This window comes from Tachypleus tridentatus, chromosome 11 (genome assembly GCF_004210375.1).
Source record: "Tachypleus tridentatus isolate NWPU-2018 chromosome 11, ASM421037v1, whole genome shotgun sequence".
Lineage (NCBI taxonomy): Eukaryota > Metazoa > Arthropoda > Merostomata > Xiphosura > Limulidae > Tachypleus > Tachypleus tridentatus.
Genome location: NC_134835.1, coordinates 87,939,947 through 87,959,072, shown reverse-complemented (window position 1 = coordinate 87,959,072; position 19,126 = coordinate 87,939,947). Strand labels below are relative to the sequence as shown.

General features: G+C 33.3%; 1 protein-coding gene and 1 pseudogene across 7 annotated transcripts in view; both read left to right on the top strand.

Annotated features, from left to right (window-relative positions):
• The window catches only part of LOC143232703 (NGFI-A-binding protein homolog), a 248,833-nt gene that overhangs the window by 136,708 nt on the left and 92,999 nt on the right, over positions 1-19,126 (top strand). The gene's annotated exons all lie outside the window — the stretch shown is intronic.
• LOC143232708 (protein GVQW3 pseudogene) lies at positions 643-19,123 on the top strand (annotated as a pseudogene). The gene is made up of 2 exons (XR_013017680.1): positions 643-1,412; positions 1,984-19,123. The product of XR_013017680.1 is annotated as a protein GVQW3 pseudogene (transcript).

The window sequence follows — 19,126 nt, the reverse complement described above, 5'->3', positions numbered from 1 at the left end:
TTGTGCTTAACTACAACCAAACGAAACATATGATAAATAGTGTTCATTTTATCATCGTACAATTTTATTAAAATAGTAAATTTAATGAAGGTTTTAAAATTCATTTCACTTTTTTGTTTACTTTGGTGCAAAGCTATACAATAAGTTATCTGCTCTCTGTCCACGAAGGGAAATTGAATTTCGAATTTAAACGTTACAAGTCCATAAAAATATCGCTGACCCATTGGATAACTCAGTTTCTTTTATTCTCTGCACAGTAAAGTAATGTGTCAATAATTCCGTCTTTTAAAACAAAAACACTTAACACAAATAAATTAACGAGATTAATAAAATACTGTTATTTTATGCCATAATAAAATAATTTATTTTCTTTTTTTTAAATTAACCGGTCTGTTGTTGGACATATACAGACAAATTATAAATGGCATCCTCGACCTACTTAGTTTGACATTAATCTGTATTTTTAATTTTAGGACAGTAATGGTAAATAAAAGTTAATAAGTTAACATAGGAATATGTAACAATATTTTATGTTTTGGTAATTGTTTTTGTTCCATCTTAATGTAATGCTGTTCTCATGGATTTACTTACCAGTTTGTTTTTCCCAATATATTAGCACAGAACCCCAAATGCTAACTAATCACGATTCTTGTGACAGCCGAATTTGGTCATAACACACGACGTCTTCCTTTTCCTCTGTGGTTCCAAAAGCCCCTATTTTGCAAGTGTTCATTAGTTTAAGTCGAGTCCTCGGGGAATATACTCAGAAAAGATTGTTTGAAAACCAAAGATGATGATATTAAATAAACAACCTAAAACGTTGTAGACATTTGTAGGACATTACCAGGTTTATCTTTACTCTTAGCGATGCAGGCAGTATAGAGGTAAAACGCAAATAATATTACATCGTTATAATTAACTAGATATTTCAATATATCGTTAAGATCAAAACTAAATCAATTATTTTCGTCTTGAATGTGAAAGAAAAAACATTTTTTATTACTACTTATTCTTTAATGTTGCTTTTCAAGTTATCAACTAAAACTTTACATTTATTTAAAATAATATATTCACTCCCAACACCGACAATGTATCTCACTGACTACCAAAGCCTAGGCTTTGGTATATTTAACCTGAACAGATCTTTATGAAACACAAGGGCTAAACGTCAAAGCTTCTAAGGCTCAGTCATAGCCATACTTAATTGACAATTGTTAGTGGATAGGAGGGCAACCTTTCATTAGTACCCGCCGCCTGTGTGGTTTCTCTTATGCGAATACTAGGAATGACTGTAACTTTTATTCCGCCACTACTACTGAAAGTGCAAAATGTTAACTTTTCTAAATGAAACTACCTGGATTTTATGAGACATCTGGAACCGCCTTTCCTCCCAAGAAGAGTGCAAAAATGAGGTAGGGAGACACTATTCTATAACGTTGAGTAATGTTAGCTAGGTTTATCTGAAAAGATAGCTATATGTCTGTATCCATCTATAGATAAATTAGTGTTTTTATTGATTAACCAAAAAAAATACTGTTTACTGCAGTGTAGGTTTGTACCGAGATAAAATAGATTCGTTTAGAATGATGAATGTGTTTATGTGAGTTTATCTAAAGAGAGCGAAAAAGATAGTTGTTACGTTAATTTAGAAAGTGTTGGTTCATCTAAATTCTAAAGTATGACTTCTTGTTTATTAGGTTTTTTTGAAAGAAGCTAGTGTATTTAAGTAGGGTAATCGAGATGGACAAGATCTTATATATGTAGATGAATCCAAAATGTCACACTCTCGTAAGAGACAGAGATGAGTTAAAGTTTTTGTAGGTCTGCCTAGGAAGATAGTTGTCTTGGGTTAAATTCAGTTAAGGTGATGTTTGTATAGTTTATAGATTGATCTAGCAAGGTAACTGGAATCGTACAGGTCTTCTAGACAGATTAGTCTACCTTTTTAAAGGCTTACTTAGAAATTTTATCGTATTTCTGTAGGTTCAAGTTAAAAGAAAACACTACTACTATAGTTTCATCCAAGTATGCCCGAAAGTAGTACAGGCTTTGATGTCCTTGTCTAGAAAACGAGAGGAAACAACAAAAATGCACAATCATGTGTGTTTACACCAATTCAGGAAAATCGCAGTGCGCTCGCGCGCGTGTTTATCAGTTAACAATCTCATTGTACGTTAGTGTTTAATTTGCTCTAAGCGAATATATATGTGTGAAATAACTGAATGATAAACAAAGCCAAACAAATACCACAAATAAATAGAATTTACTACATATCGATTAATTTTTAGGTACAGGTTCTTGAAAATATGTTGAGTTTTAAGCAAAATAAATAGAATAATTTGTACGTTTTAATGAAACACGCAAATATTGTTCTTGTTTTATTAAAATACACGTTGTTATCATGACCTAAGGAATATATTTTATAATTTATTTATGAACGATTATAAATATTGACTTTTGTATCATTAACGAGGCAGTTTTTTAAATAAACTAAAAAATTAAAAGTCGAAAAAATCTTTTACGAACAAGCACTTCCTGGCGTTTTTAAAAAATATCTGGATTTAGAATCTTAGCCTAGAAATGTGTGTTGCTTATAATTTCATTTAATATTTTGTTTATAAAAGTATATTTCACAAATGCTTACTTGGACAAGACCAGACAACAAGTAATTAAAAAATGTTTGAGTTTAAAATTAATTGTCAGCATTTTTCTGTTACTTGGAATTCCCTGTGAAATAAGTTTAGTATTTCGAGTTGAATTGTACTCTGCCTAAAGGTAAAAAGTTCTCTGAACCACGTGTATGACTAAGGTGCTTTTCTAGCCAATTTATTAAGTTTAGGTTTTTTTTTTCTTTTTGGTCCCTACGAAATAATATCTTACTGTGTATTATTATTCAGTATTGACACATTAATTATTTAGATACATATCTTCTCTACTTTTATTATATTTTAGTCAAATTGTTAAATAGACTTACTAAAACTAATTGCTTTCTTAAAAATGTATAAAAATTAATTGAAAATCATCCTTATCTCTTGTATACGAGGGCTGTTACAAAAAATACGCGGACTGTTTGAATTGCGCGGCTCCAGTTGGTTTCAGGGGAATCCGCTTTGTGTCGCTAGGTTCGCACAGATCAGCTGATTACGACGCCATTTCCCGATTGCAGATATCTTCAATTGTGTATTAGCTACGCGGTTTTAAGTGCGATTTTTTCGTTTGGCGGATTTCAGAATGAATGACCTGAAGGAGTAACGACTTGCTATGAAATTTTGTGTTAAACTTGGGAAATCTGCGACTGAAACTTTTGCTATGCTTAACACGGCTTACGGTGATGTTGCTATGAAGCGTACGGCATGTTTCAAGGATGGTCGACAGTCCATTGAAGATGATGAGCGTCCTGGACGTCCTTCCACGTCAACTGACGACCCACACGTCGACAAAATCAACACCCTGGTGCGGGCAAATCGACGTCTGACTGTCAGGGAGCTTGCTGAAAAGTGTGGGATATCAGTTGGATCTTGTTACGAGATTTTGACCGAAAAATTGAAGATGCACCGTGTTGCTGCGAAATTCAGCCCTCAGAACTCGTGAGTTTTTGGCCAAACACTCGATCACTGTTCTTCCCCCCCCTACTCCACTGACCTTGCTCCTTGCGATTTTTTCTTGTTCCTCAAACTCAAAAGACCCTTGAAAGGAAGAAGATTTGAGACGATTCCCGAGATTAAGGCAAATGCGACGAAGGAGCTGGAGGACATCACAAAAGAAGCGTACCAGGACTGTTTCAACAAGTGGAAACACCGTTGGAATAAGTGTGTGCGTTGGGGAGGAGAGTACTTTGAAGGGGTCCCAGACCTGTAACTTCTAAATAAAGTACATTTTGTTTTATGACGTCAGTCCGTGTATTTTTTGAACAGACCTCGTATATACAAGTAGCTTCCATTCTTAGATTGAGTTTTGGAGAAAAATGTGCGCGCGCGCGTGTGTTAGAAAATACTGGAATATCAGACTATTCTGTTTTTCTTTCTTTATTAATTTCTTCAGTTGGTTGAGTAGTCTGATATCCTAATGTTTTATTTTTATATCCACATGTGAATTATATATATTAAACCAGTATCGATTATGAAAACAATAGATTTAGGCTAAACGTATCCCTAATTAAGAATAATTACTTAACAAGTAGTAAGAAATTGTAAAATAATAGCAACATTGATGGATTCAGTCAGAATGCATGGAATTAGAGGTACAAATGGCAATATGATTTAAAACACAAAGAACAAACCTGTATTAAAATACTGAATAGATGTAAGAAGTAATCGTGATGTGAAAGTAAAATAACAACAGTAAACTATATACAAATGAATGAAAGAATACTAAATTTGAAATAGAAGAAAACAAAAGTAAACTTGGTCCGCTGTAGTACAAAAAACATATCAGAAGACTTAATATAAGATAGTATAACAGGTGAAATGAGAATGAGTAAAGGACAAAAATAAATCGACTTAAATTTAAGCTTAATAGATGATGCTCATCAAACTGGTAGTTAAGCTGTACTCCCACTCACCTGGGCCCGGCATGGCCAAGCGTGTTAAGGCATTGCGACTCGTAATCTGAGGGTCGCGGGTTCGCAACCCCGTTGCGCCAAACATGCTCGCCCCTTTCAGGCGTGGGGGCGTTATAATGTGACGGTCAATCCCATTATCCGTTGGTAAAAGAGTAGCGCCAAGAGTTGGCGGTGGGTGGTGATAACTAGCTGCCTTCCCTCTAGTCTTACACTGCTAAATTAGGGACGGATAGCGCAGATAACATTCAAGTGGTTTTGTGCGAAATTCGCAAAACAAACAAACCCACTCACCTCTAACAGTTAAGTAGGGAGCAACATCAAAGGCTGTATTTCATACCGTATAAGCGAACCTGGTAATGTTTAAAGTAACCCTATATCAAACCGTAACATTTGTGTCTAGTACATTGCTTTCCACGTGTTTATGAACACATGCTTATATAGGTCTAAAGCTCTTTATTGTAATGAATAAAGATGAAATGCATGCCAGTTATTATAATTATTTGACTTTAGGCTACCATAAGATTAAACAGCACGCCATATGATTACAAATACTGTTTTTACGAAACATTATGTTCTATTGCAGTATGCTCTTTTTTTTTTTTTTCATCTGGTCTACATAGCTTCTTAATGCATACCTGCATGTCATTAAACTTGGGGTCCTAAAGTCACGATAAAACTTAAGCCACGTCTGACTATTTGGTCAGCTCCAGGAAAGTTTCTTTATTTAATCTCCGGACTTGCAACGCTAAATCAGGGGTTCGATTTCCCTCAGTAGACTCAGCTGATAGCCTGATGTGGCTTTGTTATAAGAAAACGCTCATTCATTTGGTCGCAAACTGAGAAATAATAGGTGTAATCTTTTATGACATAGTACTTAAATAATTATAACAATGTGATTTAGACATTTAGTTAAGACTAACATAATAGTATTTTGTGCCACGAGTACAGTATTTTCGGTCATGGGCTTAGAATTCGATAAGTTATTGTTGAAATTACGAAATCCGTATAGAAGAAAACGTGGGAAAGGAAAATAAATTACATAAAGAATACAAGCTAAAGAGTTAGTGTTGTTGTATTTATATATGATTTTACATAGTTTGCACTGAGTATAAAATGTGTACGATCATGATTATAAACCTGCTCTTCATGAGACTTTGAAACTTGAATAGACTTCAAAAATTCTGAATCAGGACAGCCAATAATCTCTTTCACCGAGTGGTCAGAGACACTTACTTGATCATTCAATTCTGCAATACATTGATTGATCTGGCACGGCCTAGTGGTTAGGGCGCTCAACTCGCATTATGTGGGCCTCAGGTTTAAATTTCGCCATCGAATATGCTTGCCATTTCAGTCGTAAGTGCATTATTGTGTGACGGTCAATCCCACTATTCGTTGAAAAATTAGGTACGATGAGCACAGGTAGCCATCGAGTAGCTTTGTCTGAAATTCAAAGCCAAATTAATATTCCTAAGCCTTAATCTTCTAGAATTTAAAATTCTAGCCTGAAAAATAATAAAAGTTATAGATGAGATTGATTTATGTAGAAACCCCAATATTTTTATTCCTCTTCTCTGTAAACAGTAGATAAATATGTATGGGTATTAATAAGCTTTCTTACGTTTTTCATTTGGTTATCCATAAATTCAACTTAGTAATTGAAAAATTAAGAACTATGATGGTCTGAAGAAAACACAACTGACTTCTTGCTTGTTCTGTTAGACGTTTTGTGTTGTTACTTGTGCTACTAAATGACATGAAATCATGTGTTTTAAAGATTATTTATGGCTGTTTGCCTTACTTAATTTTTTCAACTTCAAAAATATTGTATTAATACGATATTTCTAATCTTGGAGAAAATTATTCAACCGAAAAATATCTCTCTGCTCATACGTTTGATTAAATCAGTATTGATTTTTGATTAGGTGTTTTTTTATGACTTTGCTCCATGGCAAACAGGAAAACTCAACCGCAAGTGTATAGGATCTGGATTTTTATTTATAAGTCCAGCGTGTTCTTCAAAATCCTTTCTCGAAATGCAACTATTCATTGTTACTTTGCTTTCCGGAGAAATGGTTACGTCTACAACCGTTGACACATCCCTTGACTTTTTTGCAATGCTTTTAGGCTGTGGAAACTGAATGAAAAACACATTTTCATATGGTCTTTATGTAAATAATACGAATAATTTATACATCGCCAATCACTTCTATATTTTAACATGTTTTGTTTTTCTAACCTATGTATACTTCGCATGACCCGGTAATTAGGGCGCTTTTCTTATTATCTGCTGGTCGCGGGATCGAAACTCGTCACCGAACATGTTCGCAATTTCAGTCGTGAGGGCGTTATAATTTGATGACCAGTTTGACTAATCTCTGGTAAGAATTGGTAGTGGGTGGTTTCACTAGCTGCCTTTCCTCTGGTCTGTTACTTTAAAAGTAAGGACTACCAGCGCAAATAGGGAAATTAAACAAACATATCATACCAACTATGTTTCCACGGAGCTCATCTTGTGTATGATGCGCAACAATTATTTGTTTGTTCTAAAGCGTTGCCAGATTTGGCTATCTGCTGTATTGACCGCTAGAAATCGAACTCAGGATTTAAGTGTTGTAAGTCCGTAACCCTTCCTCTGGGAGACTTTCTAACTGAAATGAGTTCTATTGACAACAAAACTACGTTCACCACTAGTTAGGTTTGTACAGCAAAATCAACCTTAGAGTCAATTTTTTTGTTTTTTACTATTGTTATGAAGCACAAAGCTACACAACGGATGTCAAAACTTAATGTTTGGCTCATGAGCTCAGACATTGGCGGGAGCACTTAAAAACAATCAAAACACTAACATTATAGTGTTCAAAATTTGGAAATGTTATAATAATGCAAAACAAAATTAAGAATCATTTATATATATAGTTAAAGATTAAGCACACTGTTTAGGTTAATATTTTTTTTTGAAAACTATATTACAATGAAAATAACACTTCACACAAACTCAATAATACACAAACTAAAACAAATAAAGCAGGTTAGAGCACAAAACAAATTTACACAAACGCAATCCAGTTGATTGTTCCTTGTTCATTGGTAAATACGTAAAACAAATCAGTAATGAAGTACACCAAAACAGAGTTAAAACATTTAAACAAACCTCAGACATCAGATTAGTCTTTCACCTGCTAGATGATAAAAAAAATTTAATTTAAAACCACTTTTAAAAAATTCAAACAAATTAAAATGTAGCATATTACTTCTTAATTAAAAAAAAACAATAAATACATAAGACTGGAACTTCAAACATTGAACTGTTCTTGGAGTTCAGATGATAAGTTAAATCAAACCATGCTTAAAATAATACTAATACTTTAAAATGTATCCGTCACATTTCAAATCACGGACAGTACGTTTATCGTTATTGCTTCATAATACAATCTGTAAAATAGCAAAAGCAGTGCCCTCGGAAGAGATAGAGACACTAGAATGGCTAGACAGTAGTCCTTATCTAGGTTGGAAGAGATGGAGGGATTACAATGGTGTGATCATTTCCACACTGAAAGGAGGAGGTTTGAAAGACCAGAATAGCTATACCACTTACTAGCGGCGCGATCATTTCCACTTTGGTAGCAAGAAGTGGAGAAACCAGGATGGCTAGAGCGTTCTTCTCATTTCTGTGATGGCTGAAAGAACGAGCATGTTCGGGGACGGGGATATAAATCCTCGACCGTCAGATTACGAGTTGAACGCACTTTTTAACTACAAGGGGGGTCATGCAAAGCCCCGATCACAAATGTCTTAGTCGTATAGGTTATAGTATTTTAGCACTATCTCAAGCTAAAGAAAACCTTAATACTGTAATATAAACAATACATTAGTTCAAGTGGGGATTTTCACATTATCAAAATGTATGTTACTATTGTGAGTGTTTATTAGTTTTTATCTCTCTGCACAACTTGATGCGACTTCTTATCAGTTTCTTACCGTTTTTCGCTCTCTTACCACATAAATCATAAAATATCTCCCATGTTAATTCCAAGCAGAATGATAATTATTGGCTTTTCTTTTCAGTAATCATAGACAACCAATTGCATAATTGTGATGTGTTTCACCGCATTGGCTAGGTTGAAGTCATGTATAATAGTCTCTCATTTCTTTTTGACACTACAATCCAATTGCCCTCAGAATCTTGGTCCATTTAATATTTCAGAAGTTAATTTGTGATGAAGCATATATTGTGCTTCTCGTGTTCAGCGCATGTCTAACCACTACATGATTGCTAAGGCTTGTAACTTAAAAAATTGAGCTGTCAAAAGACGAAATATTGTTTTGTTCTGAGTTCATGAGAATATGTACGGTTAATATTTGTCGTAGCCACAATCAGCATCTCTGTTTGAACCATTTTTCCTTTGGCATTTAATGTAACCTCTTTTTCCATTACATGTCTGTCTTGACTGTGTGTTTCGCTCATACTGTCAACTAATTTGGATTTGAGCTGCTTCATATTCCAATGAATATTTTGGGACGTTTGCTGTAGGTAATGGTGTCTATATTATCTCCATGAAAAGCGCGACTTCTTCTTTATGCATGAGGAAGTTTAGAAAACAGACACCAGACTACTGCTATTTTGTTTTGTACAGCGTAATGAAGTATAATAGATAATTATTCCTACGCAGTTTAATCTAAGTTTATAAACTTTGAAAGCTTCCACTTGAAAGTTTGAATGAGTTTTCCAGCCACACCGTGAGATATCCTTCACATCTTGTATTTCACGTGGCTCAGCCATCTTTTTAAAGGTTGCTCTTGGATATGTGAACTTGTTCAAGTGTTCCAAAACGAAATATTCAATATTTATTCAATAGTTAAACCCTGTATTGAAATACCACTGAGATAATTACCTTCTTCCTAGGTGTTAAAATAATCAGTTGTGATCAGTATTTGCCTGTTATTGGAAGGGGTCCGGTAATACTTGGTCTATTTAGTTGGGGATACACAAATTTTTGTTGTAGTTTGCCTGAAGTGACCAATATCTCCTCTAGCAAAACATCCAGTACAATTTCTATGTCATTTGTCAACACCTTTGGGAAAATGCGATTAATAAAATTACTTACAGTGTCTACACTATATGACACAGTTGTGTCCTCTAATTCACACATCGTGTAATGTTTATGAACCCACTACCTTAAAACTCCATACACCTATGGCTGTCGAACAAAATATATTCATTGGTTGCATGGGTTGTAAGAACAACATAGACTTCATTCCATCTAAATTACTAATGCATTTACCAGAAGACATGTGATCCAATACTTTGTTCATTACACCGTGAAAATGGTGCCTTGGTCTGCAGTACAGCAGATATAGCCTGAAATGGATCTTAGTCATTTAGATCCACTCCTCAAACTTTGATCTGCAAGCCATTTTCGTAATTAGTAAAAATAATCCTAATGTCAGAATTAGTACTCTTGTGTGTGAACTCATTTTGTTCAGTTCTGATTTCAATCTGTTAATCAATAACATTTCTCTTTTTACCTAAACTCTTCTCTTCACGCCCGCTAGTGAGAATTTTAAACATGCTCTGGTGTATGACAGTATCACTTTCTCTTAGTACGTGATCACGTATATTTATCTACCTTTTATTTTGTATGTTTCTTTGAGTATTTCTAGTCACGTACTGGTCAAACAGATGTACCTAGAATTACATCTTGGACATCGAATTTCTTAAGTATGAAATTCCAATTTTACACTTGAAAAATGTATTCTATTTCGAGATTCACAACTACTCTTAAATTGGTTTGTGGAAAGGTTCTATGAAATAGTTTAAGCAATTGATTTTTTTTTGTTTCTTTTTACATTTTTATATATCTTTACACATGTGCTGTAATATTACTGATACTGTTATTTTGGGATAATAAATTTTACTTAGTTATACTGATAAAGTTAATAGTAATAAACATGTATGATATTGTTAATTATACAACGTGGAAGACAGTTTTTGTTTAAAAATGCTTTAATGTTATGTAATTACTTGAAAAACCATTAATATGTACTTGTTATTTTGCAAGTACAAAGAATGAATATTTTACATAAATGACAGTTTTGGAATAAAGTTATAAAAATAAGAAACTGTAGATGTCTTCTTATGGTATATTTCACTGTCATTTTTATTGTGTACAGCAAAAGTATCCGTCCCCAGTGATTTAAGCTAATCTTTAAACTTATCGTATGGCATTTTGAAAAGTTTATTGTGTTGCACTCTTGGTTCCACTTAGAACCAAAATTCTTAGCTATCATTCCTTCCAACATGAAAAGTAATTGTTGAGTATTTCAGTTATGCTAAGAGCCGCTCAACAATAACATACAGTAAATCAACATTTTTATTAAGTTACGTCACATTTTGAAATGTGAATGATAGTGTGATTACTTTAGTTAGAATGTTCTGCTTCCAAAATGAAATTTGGCATCAATATTATTTATACTAGTTTTCCTCGTCACTTCAAAGGTGAATTTTGAACTTTACCTGCGTTCGCAACTTTTCAAACGGGAAACTCTATGACAGAGACCATATTTCCCAATATAGTAAAGATCAACTGCGTCAGAAAAGGCGAGTTGATGTTCATTTTGATGTTCCACAGTAAATCTTATATTTTTATATTGATTATTAATATACTATTAAATCCGACTTGCATGTTGAGGATCTTTTTGATCCAATTGCAACGTAAATTCCTATTAATCTGGAAATTTTTCATACGTTTGGTTTTAATTTCGCACAAAGCTACACGAGGGCTATCTGTGCTAGCCGTCCCTAATTTAGCAGTGTAAGACTAGAGGGAAGGCAACTAGTCATCATCACCCACCGCCAACTTTTGGGTTACTCTTTTACTAACAAATAGTGGGAATGACCGTCACATTATAACGCCCCCACGGCTGAAAGGGCGTGAATGTTTGGTGTGACGGGGATTTGAACCAGCGACCCTCAGATTACGAGTTTTCATACGTACTTACATTAGAAAATATGGATGTAAGTGTACAACCTTCTCTGTACACAAAATAGCTGGGTGAATATCCAATGGCTTTATCCTTATATATTACTATTGTGTTATTAAATTATATTTTTAAAGTTTTAATAAATAATTCTGTAATTTTATGTATCTAGTTTTAGTACGATCCTTTTCAAACATCCAAAACTCAATATCGTTATTTGCCATATCACTAGTTTTAGAAATATATTTGTTATTTAGCAGACGCTATAGAGGTAGAATACTCATGCAAAGGATCAAGTATGTCACATTAAAATGGTTTTGAATATGCATATCAATAAGTCATCTATCAACCAAGTACGATATAAAGTTTTAGTGGAACGGAATGCATTGGAACTGTATTTTGACATTGTTAGGTATTTCACATGTAATGTGATGCTACCGACAATAAATTGCACTTGGTAAAATTACATAACGTTTTACCTTAAAAAAATTCAACCTACAGTACTTAGTGTATCTCTATCTGGTGTCAGTGTATAACTATTTTATCATTTTTACTTAAGTTGCTTATTACTGTCTGTACTTATTTACTAAAGTTATATGGTTTATACTAAATGCGTCGCGTGAGCGATACGAGTATCATATCATGAGGCCCTGTTATTATTGTATGGATACACAATCCGATACGATTTATGTATCTTCACAAAATTTTGTTAAGCTTCCAGTAAACATTATAAATTCTTTGTACAGGAAACAAACAAACAGAATTTCTAATAAAGTATTATATTTTTAAAAAATTGATGATTAAATAAAGGAATATGAATAGTGGGTACTGAATGTTGTCTTCATTTGTTTTATCAAAAACATTAAAGCTAAAGTGTGTTTTTCTTATATCAAAGCATTATCAGGGTAACTGCTGTATCCACCGATGGGAATCGAAACCCTGATTTTTAGCGTTGTAAATTTGTAGACTTACCGTTGTTCCAGTGGGGGCAATGGGAAAAATAACATAATAAATTAATATAGATAAACATATTAACTTTTTTTTTTTTACTCCATTTAGTTAACGAAACCTGAACATTTGAAAACTGTAAAATGTGAAGTACTTAAATAAGAGAATGCTAGTAATATAGATAATTAACCAGAGCCAAGACTCTCGAACTGTGCGATAAACAGTTGGTAAAACTGTATCTAGATACATTACTCTTCAAGCGTGTTAGGACCAAGTCAAAAATTAGATTTCAGGCTAATTTAAAAAAACAACGGAAGATTTTGCTTATTTAGAATTAAGCACAAAATTACACAATGGGCTATCTGTGCTCTGCCCACCACTGGTATCGAAACCCGGTTTCTAGTAGTGTGAGTCTGAATACATACTACTGTGCCACTAGGAGGCACAGTGGAAGGTAAATCACAGGTGAAACCTCAATATTTTGTTAATTTTCATATTTAGTACAACAGAAACTCAGTGGAAGTACTTGAGTTCAGTAAACAGTTAATATTTTGTGTGCCCTCTTTTGCTTTAATAACTGCAGGCAGTCTTTTAGAAATTTTTGCAATATATTTAATCAAAATGCCCTTTGGGATTTTACTCCAAATGTCTCTAATACGCTCCCATAAAGTTTCTTTGGAAATAACTTTTGATTTGTCAAGTTTTTGATCTATAAAATCCCAAATTTACTCAATTGGGTTGAGATCGGGGCTCTGCGGGGCCCATTATATTATTTGAATTACTCTAAAAGCTTCTTTCTTAGCTACGTAATTTCTGCATAAGTTGGATGAGTTATTGGGTTCATTCTGTTCTTTGTACTAGAATCATTTACCAATAATACATAAACCACTAGATTAGTATCTGATGATAATTGCTCTGGTTCATTATTCAATCTGTTTTGGTAATATCTCTTGTCGCCTCAACTGAAAAACACTCCCAAACCATCACAATGCTTTATTGATGCTGCATGGTAGGTGCTATGTATTGAGGCTAGTATCTTTTATCTTTTTTTCCGTCAGACGCTTTGAACGAAATATTTCAAATTTGGACTGATCCGTCCATAATACCATTTTCCAATTATTAACAGTTCAGTTTTGAACTTTTTAAAACAAATTTCAGTCTTTTGATAATATTTAGAGATCGACGTAAAGGTTTTTAAACTGCTGTAGGATCAAATATTCCATCCTCGCTAAGCCTTCTTGATCCTGCGTATCTGGACACTTTCCTGTCATTTAGTACATGACCAATTACCTCACGCTTGACATAAGTGGCAGTGTTCCTTCTGTCCCAGATGCTGTATAAACGAAGATATTTAACTTCTGTATCATTGAATTTAGGTTATCTGTCTTTTCATTCCCTATTTTCAAATTTACCTGTTTCATCCTCATTATTTTGTATGTACTTGACAGTGTTTGGGGAGCATTTCAAGTCTGTAGCAATTTTTCAGAGTGTCCAACCAGCATCACCTAAAGCTTTTATTTGATTTCTCCCCTCTATTAACAATTCTCTACACCCTTTAGACCTTGGGTTAAAAAGGAAACTTAACGTGTAGGGTTAAAAAGGATTAATGTGTAGGGTTTTTATCAAGATTTGTGGAGTGCAATTAAATTTGTTTCTTCTAGCATATGCTGATCTCTTATGCTAGTTTCTTGCTAACTTCTTTATATATATATATTTACCCCATATATTGCATGGGGCACCAAGACAAGTTATTTCAGATTCTAAATTCTACCAGTATGTTTATTCAGGCAAAACCTTTATGACATGTCCTTGGTCTATGTTAGTTGTGAAGAATTATTAGTATTCTCACCCTGGCTCATTCAGTTGTCAACAGGGATCAGTGAAGTATTACTATGGCGTTGAAAATTACATTCTGTAATGGCATGAAAGTATTATCTCCATAGAATGGATATAATGATAAACTATATTTTCTTGTCCTAACACTTGGCCCCAGTACTGTATATATACATACATACATGTATGTATGTATAAATTGAGAGTCTGTGTTTGGATAAGTTAACATTCATGCGTCGGTTAAAGTGTATTTTAGTGCTTCAGATTATTTTTTTATTTATTGGTTCATCTTTACAAAATTTAAAACGTTATCTACAAACTGTTGATAATATTATATTAATTTTCAATTGTTATATGTTGGGGTAAAATATTCATTACTCAGTTTTAGCGGTATCAAGGAACATAACCATGGCATATCTATTGAACGTACGTCAAATGAATTTAGTTTGCGTATGCACACATTTCAGTTCCTCGCTTCAGCTTTAGTCCAGCTTTTCCTATACGTTGGTATTCAAAGAATTATAATTTTAAAATTCTCATCAGCTCATTACGTAAGTTCTTTCAGGTGCACGAATGTGTAGACACGTTACATAGGCACAGTTGAACATGTCATTCATGTGCTTCATCTTTATTGTTGAAAGCTGTCTGATTCTACATGCCAATAGTCAAAAATAACCTTTAAAATGTTTAACTACTAAAAACTTTATTAAGCCACCAGACAGTTATTTGTATAGGGAAACGGTACACAATTTGACTGTTCCTTTTTCTTTGCAATGGTTGTATTACTTTATTCTTAGATCTATTTTGAAACTGATGAAACCTGGTTGAATAAACGTCAACTTTTTTCTTGTAAAAACACAAGTATAGATGACGATGTTTTAGACTTTTGAAATGGCGTCCTCTGTACTTGTATTCCTACAACAGACAGTTGCCGTCCATTCAGATAAATTTCTCATGAATAATTTTTCCTAAACAAGCCATAAATAATATTTTGAAACTAGTTATACCCATGGTGTTCCAGTGAAGCCAGTACAGCAGTTGTTTTTTGAGATATCCATCACTAATGTTTGTATGATGTATCGTGTGTTAAATTAGGCCTACCAAGATAGCAGTCTGGTTTAACAAAATACTTGTCAGTAGATTACCGAGTTCTTCTGCTGATCTATGTTGTTGTTACAGTTTATTACCATAGATCGTGGATGCAATGTAGCCTAAATATTGATACACTTACAGCTAATTTCAGGTACATCTCTTTCGTATTTTGTTTATCACTAACGTCAGTCGAAACCTAAATCCACTTTGTGTTTCTGGGTACTGCATGGTATTATTATTTAGTGGTAACAACTAGTAGTAATTAAAAAATCATTGTTATACTGTAAATAACCGAATTCGTAACTATTTTGTACTCATTTATCTTACAGTGTAACATTAAATTTTAATATTAAAAGATATATAGTTATTCCTATATTCTTGTTTGCATTCATTTAGGCACTGTCATCTCTACATCATTTCATATTTTTTCTAAGACAGTATTGAGCTTCTCCACTTACTTGTAGCTAATCCTTATTCAACTGGACAAAGTGGCACCTTTGCTGAAAATATGATATAGAATGGTGAAAAATATCCCGGCGGCTCAAGCATTTGTCTATGTATTGCTAGAAGTATATATTAAATTATGTTCAGGTCTGTTTATGCAAAAGAGACAAAACGATTGAACACAATCAGATTCGTCTTTCCGATCAGTGGCCGCACCAATCTAAGTAAATTAGTTTAAATTAGCCTATGCTATAAATCTCATCGCTTGTCTCAAACCTTCCTGATAAAACGAAATATGGGGTTGCCTGTTTTGATAGTATATGGGATGTGAGAAACTATATCTCCAATCTTTAACTGTTCACGATTAAAGTACGTGCTTTAAGTTTCTTTCTTGAAACATAGGCCAAGATAATTCTCTGGATTTGTCTATGGTTGAGAAGAGATAAAAACCTTTCTAATTGACAGTCTCATCATGCATATAGCTAAGTTACTAGCTTATTTATTCGAAACCCAAATAAAATACAAGTATAACAATCAGCTCTTTGCATACAATTATTTATCAAGTCTTTTCTTAAGTTCCCTTAAATTTACTGCTTACACTACATTTGAAGGCCATTCATTCCAATGGCCAAATAAAACCGTTTTAGATGAAGCGAGTTCCTACCCTGACAAAAGCTATATTTTTTCCTCTGATCCTACCATTCTCTTATTAAGGACGAAGAAAGGTGATGCATCAACACTATCAACTCCCTTAACAGTCTTAAACACCCAATCAAATACCTTTTTACTCTTCATATTTCAAGATAAAACAGTTCAACAGATTTTAACCTGTTCTCGTATGACAAACCTCTCTATCTCAGATTTAATCCTAGTAACCAAATTCTGAACCCTTTTCAACAGTTGAATGTTCTTCCTAAGGTAAGGCACCCAAGCCTAAACAAAAACTCAAAATGTGGTCAAACCAGTAACATATACATTGAAATATATTATCTTTGACTTTTATTCAGTATTTCTATACGTACAACCTAAAATCGTATTTGCCCTACTACTAGCATCAACACATTATTTAGATGGCCTAAGAAACTAATAAATTAGAACACCAAGATAATTTTCTTTCATTATTAAGGTTTTTCATCAACATTATAAGTATAATTCCAAGTATCCCAAATGCATTTCCATGCATTTATTTTAATTAAAAGCCATTTGCTGTTTATTTGCACAACTGATCAAATTATCCAAATCATTTTATAAAGTAGCAATATCTTCTTCACAGCAAGCAACACTCTAAACCTCAATATCGCCAAAAAATGTAAATAATATATTGACCATTCCTTCATCTTTGTCATTGATATAAATAAAATACAACAAAAGTCTTAACGCTAGGCCCTGAGGTAACCTATTTCTGACATTAATCCTATTTGACTGAACTTTGTTTATAAAAACAATCTGCTTTTTCCGATCAAGCCAATTTTCTGCCCAATGAGCCACACTATCTTTCACACCTACAGATATAATATTTTGATATATTTTTACGTAAAACTTTGTCAAATGTTTTTGAAAATTCAGATACACCAAACTCACAGCTATACTATAATTTTACGAAGAATGTCAAAAGATTAGTGAGACAAGATTTTCCCTTAGTAAAACCATGTTGAATATTCAACAGAATTTTAAATTTCATTAAATAACTACTAAAGTTTCTTTTGCCAGACTTCCAAAACATTTTTCTGTCAATCATGTACTACTGATAGATTTATAATTATTAACTGAATGAAAAATTTATTGCCGTTTAAAGAAACTGAAAGTAAACTGGTCAACTGGTAATACACAAGTTCACCAATGGCATGTTTTTTTTCCATACCAGAATATCCTGAATGGTTGACGGTACCGTGATTTAGGTAGGCATGAGTCATAGGTCAGTACTCGTTTTAGTGACAAATGACTTAGTGAGCTGGTACTCTATGAAAGATTAGGCCTCTTCAGATCCATTATAGTTCTTAGAATTAGAATGTGTGACATCTTTCATATCGTAGGTTTTGCTAGAGAGAGAAACATAGTTTTTAAATTCACCTTGTAGATATAAATTGAAAATAATGGGAGTATAAATTTTCGTCCTTTACGTGCTCATACTTTTACAGAATATTGATAAAAGCACTGAACGAGTTTAACATTCTGGTATTCTCAATTGAGATTAATTAACCAATAAGATTAGAATAAAAAAGGTAGAAGGATTGAATGATTTAATATGTATGAACGGATTAAAAGATATGAGTAACGCAAAGACAAGGAAACAATAGTATAAAGCATAAATATATTTTATTAATGCGCTAAAAACAAACAAGATGAAAATGTACGTACAATATTTCAAAGTGGACTAAATTTCGCAGAATGATAAATGAAACTGAAGAAAAAGTAAAGGAACTGAAAGTAAAATCGTAAATACACTTTAGTAAACTGGTTTACAAATACATGAAAATAGTTTTATGACTCAAGTTTTTACAATTTGACAGGTAAAATGTGACATACTAAACGATAGACTCAAAGAACCAATAAAGTCATAGGTATATAACTTAACAAATCTTGTTCGGTGGACGTGACAATTAAATTACCCATTCCTATTTCACTCATGACAGCTGTAGAGGAAGCAACATCAAATGGCATAAGCTGACTTGTCCAGCTAACTAGCACATTGCTTACAAAAGGCCTAAGCTGGTACCATCGTAAAGTCTACAATCCTAGTATTGCTACTCACATTTCTGGAATTGGTTTTCCAAGGCAAATAATGGAATTAAAAAATTCAAAATTTTATGCGTATATTCCTTATTAATTATAAATCATAATTATGATAGAAACTCATGACAGTTATAAAATCTCTGGTGACATCAAGGAATGCGTGTCGTATGTTATTAATAGTGTACTATCCCTTTAGAGAGACCGTTAATGGTATGTGTGGGATTAGCCGTTGCGTACGTGCTTCTGGTGAGTGAATTTTGTTTTGTATAATCCTTGGGGAGAGAAGGGGACTACCAATATACAAATGCTTGTTTTTATATTATATCTTCTATAATTACAATAATTATTTTCTCTCATTAATCACGTAGTAGTTAAATGAATAAAGTTGTAGCTGAGATAGGTAACTTGTTTTCAAGCTGTTCAAGTTCCATAGCTAAGTAATCTTGAAGTTTTTCTTTTGTTTCAACTGTGTGATGTTTACATCCGCTTACAACCAGCACTGTTGCACAATATATAGGTTTGTTTTTCCTATTT